This window comes from Nannospalax galili, unplaced genomic scaffold (assembly GCF_000622305.1).
Source record: "Nannospalax galili isolate Female #2095 unplaced genomic scaffold, S.galili_v1.0 scaffold31, whole genome shotgun sequence".
Lineage (NCBI taxonomy): Eukaryota > Metazoa > Chordata > Mammalia > Rodentia > Spalacidae > Nannospalax > Nannospalax galili.
In genome coordinates, this window is record NW_008332149.1 from 3,254,636 (window position 1) to 3,259,898 (window position 5,263).

The following is a 5,263-nucleotide window of genomic DNA, read 5'->3' on the forward strand; positions in this document are numbered from 1 at the left end:
TAGAGAAGATGGCTCTGTGCAAAGAAAGAGCTCTAGAACTCTGCCTCAGTATCCCTTAGTGCCTCTGGTTAGATACTAAGCTGTATCTTTTCAAAATGAAACCACACAGGATTGGGAAAGAACCTGAAAGCTGTATAGTCCCCAGAGCTCACCCATGGCTCATGCATGTTTAGCTTAAACAGCTGGAGAGGAGAGACTACCGAAGGCATGTAGTAAAGACTTCATGAATGTCATAGCATTGTAGTGACAGTAAATAAGCCCCAGAGTAAAGGCTGTTAGGATCTTTCTAATAGAGTTTGAAAGCCTGAAAGAATGAATTTGATCATCAAATAACTGCTGGCCACAGCAAAGTCCAGTTTTCTTAAAAGGAAGATATTAAAATTTAGATGCTCAACAAAGTAAAATTTACAGGGCCCAGGATACAATAAAAAATAACTATAATGCCAAGTGTACAAGAACAGTGGCCTATAACCAAAGGAGAAATGAGTCCATAGAAACAGAAACCAAGATCCTAAATCCCTAGGTTTACCCTTGTCTCTAATCCAAAACCTTCTTATAATCAGCAATTGATTTTAGCCCTGTCAGGCTCCCTCAATACGAAGTTACTCAAGTTTATTCCCCACCTGATGTTCTTGACATCTAATTAACTAAACATTTACAAAAACTCCTTAGATGCCTGCTGACAGCCACTGCATGAAAGAGCCAAAACTTGGGCTTGCCTGGCTAAGATGACGGGTAGCAGCTCACGACACACAACCTAGATGGATTCCTTCCAGACAGTTCTTTTGCCCATTTCCTCTTCAGCCCCCATAGGCTTTATCAAAGTGTCCCTGAGCTTTACTCTCCCTCCCTGTTCCTACAGTGATCACAAATCAAAAGAATGACAGAACTACATAGTAAATACTGACAAGCTCCCAGAAGATGCATGGAGGGACACATTGAGCTTAATTTGGATGGTGCTTTGGTTTTCTCTATGATCCATGGAGGATTGTGCCAAGTAACTTCCCTTTCTTTAGTGAGCACATTGAAAAGTATCCCAACATTCATTCAATAGCTGTGATTTTACAAAGACCAAACAGCCCGGCAGAGCCTGTAGTGGGGGCTATGACTGTACAATGGAGGACTCTAGGATCAGATGGGTAGAGGATGTAGCTCTCCATTGGAACTTCTAGTGGTAGACTAGGAACCCCTACTTTGATCAGCTTTATTAAAATGGCAAGCCTTCATTTTAAATATCAAGATTCCCACTTGCAACACACACACACACACACACACACACACATGCGCGCGCGCATGCGTTGTTCTTAATGTGTAGGGTTAGATATCAAAGCCACAAGGAATCTGGCTCACTCTCTGAAGCTCACCAAATTGCTGGACCATGCAACAGTTGCAAATGCTGAGCTGCTATCCTGGGGTTAACTGTCCTTTCCAGACCTCTTACTCATGTCACCATGTAGGTGGCCGTGTTCTGACCAACAGTAACCAGGCACAGTTTGAGACCCTGTACCTTTTCTACTGTCTCATTACGTTCGGATAGTCATCTAGGGCCAGCAGCACAGAGTTGCACACAGATACTAATTAGAAAGGGAACTAAGGTCCTTCCTAGATGATGAGGGAAGCCAGTGACTTCACTTCTACCCACTCTGTTCCCTGTGGGGTTTATGAAGGGAACAGATGGCATCCTTGTGACTGCAGCACATTATCAGGGCATAAGTTTTGTTGTAGCTGCCATAGTTTTGGTCTCTGCTGAACTCTCCCTAAGTCTAAAATATACTGGTTCCCAAGTGGCTTGGGCTTCCTTCAGGCATTCCACTAAGGTCGCTGTTCAGTCTCCAGGCGTCAATGTGAAACACAGGATCTCAGTCACGAGCCAGCCTAGCATTTTCCCCCATGTCTGACTACTCCCTCTGTGAACATGCTGTCCATGTGTTTGGTCTCTGCTGGCCTGTCTCCAGACAGGAAACCCCCTACCTCACTGTGAAGCCCATCTCTCTATGAAGAAAGCTTTAAATGGAGCTGAAATCTTGCTCCTACTTATTGGTTCCTTCTTCCTTCTGCAGGGTGAAAAACAAGTCTACCCCTTACACTTCTACTTGGCAGCATTTGAAGTGTCACGCTCTGCTCCCGTTCCTGTAACCATGCCCCAAGCTGTCCACTCCCAGGTGTCACTTTTCCTGGACTGTGATGTTGCCATAAAATTCTGATCATCTGCTTTTTCTCCCTTCTTTGCGTTTTCACTCCTTCCTCCTTTCCTTCCTTCCTCCCTCCCATTTTCTCTCCTCCCCTCCTCCTGTCCTTCCTTCCCTCTCTCTGTTCCTCTTCTCCTCCCAAAACTGCTCCCTCTTTTCTTCCGCATCACTTTCCTTCTTCGCTTTGCTTCCTTTTATTCAAAATATACACAATTTGGAGACATGGTTCAAAAACATTAGTATGTACCTCTACAATCCCCTTGAATCTCTTTGGAAGTTCTGGATTCAATTTGCTCCTAGCAAGCATTCGTTTTTGCCTCATACCGATATAATTTTAGGTCCTACTTACCTAAAGAACCATGGTGAAGAGTCTGCTATGGCATCTTTAAATTTTATTTTTCCATAATTCAATGTCTACTGGCACCAAACCTTAACTTTCCGTTCCACAAGAGAGCTACTTTCTCCTGAGCACACAATGGAGCCGAGACTCAAGACAGCCACTTGATTCCAAGCAGATACCAAACATTTGGGGTTAAAGTATCAACTGATACTCCCCCCATGGTCACGGAGCTTTCTGGTAAGTGTCCCAGCCCTCCACAGCATTGCGCAATGGGCAGACCTAGCCCTTGAGTGCACACCATCCAGATGCCTCTGCCCAGCAAGTTATGTTCCTTCTGTTTTCATCACCAGACACTGGGATCCCAACGTCTCCCTATCTTCCAACAGGTGGATGTATCACTCAAGAGGCAACTGAGAGACTAATACCGTGTATGCAGATCACGAATGACGTATTCAACGCGCTTCCTCGTTGCTCGTTTTATTGATGGCGTATTAACCTACTTTCTCCTTATAGTCTTTCCCATTTACTCCCTCAGAGCCCATCAAAGGAAGAGTGGATTTAAATGTACACCCATTTATTTATTTATTTATTTATTTATACAAGAGATACTTGGGAGAAATTGGGTAGCCGTGTTCCTACACTTTCCAAAATGACATAATGAGCATCAATGACAGGGTACCATCACAGCTCTGAGCCATCAGGGGAAATGGCCGTCGCAGCCCAGCTGCGTGCACACAGACGCTCAGGCTGATGAAGGCAGGCTGCGGAATGCAAACCAGCACACAGAGGTGCTTAGCATTCAGCCTGCATCACCCAGACCGTAAAGCAGCGTGCTAATGAGAGAAAAAAGCTGGATGCCACAAAGCCTCGCTTTACAGGTTCCAAACAGGAGCTGCATCGTGGAGTGGCACTGCTGGGGAGGCGACAGGCTCCCGCTGCAGCCCCTGCCAAGGAAGGAGCGCAGCGAGCAGGGACCAAGCGGGTGCATTTCTGCCTCAAAGGGACTCACTGAGGGAAACAATGCTCTGCTCAGCTCCATGGGATCCAAGAGCAAACTAAAGTTAACTGAAGGGAACAAGGGAACCTATAGGCTCACTTGGCTGAGAAGCCAAGGTCATGGATGGCCTTTGGCACTGCTGGGTCCAGAAGCCAATTGAGGCCTTCGGGTCCCTCTGTGCAGGCTCCATCCACAAGCAGATAGACCGGTTCTACTGGTCAGCGGACTGCTGCTTTGCCAGTTCCCACCCGGGCTCTGATACTCAGTCTCAGCAGCTCTGATTGGTCAGATGCAGGCACATGGCCATTTCTTAACCAATCACTGAGGAGAGGGATGTGGCATTCCTGTTGGCATTGGCCCGGTTAGGTCACATGCTCACCTTTGAGGCAGAGGACTCTGTGGGAAAAGGAGTAATTCTCCAAGAAAATTGAATTTTATCAAGGCATAAAGAATGAAGACAGCAAACAAATAGGTAACCTTCTCAGAGCCACCCACTGAGGGGAGTCTGTGGAAAGCCGGGACTCGTAAATATGGCACTGGATGGTGGCTGCATTTGTCCAAAGAGTCTAAGAATGGGAATAATGTTCACAAATCATAGTGATCTTATTACCAGTGTCAGGTGAAAAGACCAGGCCTGATTATCGGGCACTGGCTTGACAGCCATTGCCAGAGGAGCTAGTCTGTCCTTTAGCTCAGCTATTCACTTCCCAAATGCCTGGCCATGCCAATAAGGACAGGAGTAAGAAAATGAAAGCACTGGGGTCTAGATGGCCCATTGGCTGGAAGTACTTGCTGCCAAGCCTGATGGCCTGAATTCAGTCCCAGGGACCCATATGGTAGAAAGAGAAAATTGATTCTTCCAACCTCCATAACATGCTGTGGCAGGAACACACCCCCGCCTATATCCCCTATATATACATACACGCACAAAATAAATATAATAAAAAGAAAATGAGAATATAAAGGTTTTTTTTTCCATTAGTACAAGTGTTTAGATTTCCAAGCTTTCATACTTACTGCCCCCTGAGAATCCCCTGTGAGTTAGGAAGACAGATGATACTTTAACCAGTGCAATAGGGCTATCCCGGATCCGCTTCCCAGTACTACCTCAAAGGGATTGGAAGGACTGAACGCGTGTTTGCAGGTCCCGGGCTGTGAAAACTCTCCACACTGAGAGGATGGTTACCACTCCCTCCCACTGGGACATATGGTCTGGTCTCACATAAACTCTCGGCCTTTGGGAAGTCATTGCCTCTCATTCCTCTCAAGTCACAGAGAGGTAGGACAAGCACAGTAAAGAGTTTTGAGGTATGTTTATGCAAGTGAAAGACTGTTAGGACACTAGCCATCTGCTCAAAATTCTTTTGTTGAGTCAGATGAGCCCAGAGGGGCTGTTTGGTGTCTTCTTCAATTGTGCTACACATTTGTTTATTTATGTAAGTATATATGTATGTATGTATTTATTTAGAGACAGGGTCTCACTATGTGTACGTGGCCTACCTGTAACTTATACTATAGACCAGGCTGGCTTTGAACTCACAGAGATCTTCATGCCTCTGCCTTCTGAGTGCTGGGATTAAAGATGTACACCACCATACTTGCCCTCTACACCTTATTTTTAGACAAGATCTCTCAGCTGAACCTAGGGGTTACTGTTTTCAGCTAGACTGGCTGGTCAGAAAGCTCTAGGGATCTTCCTATCTCTGCCCACTTCCTAGTGCTGGGGTTACATGTGTA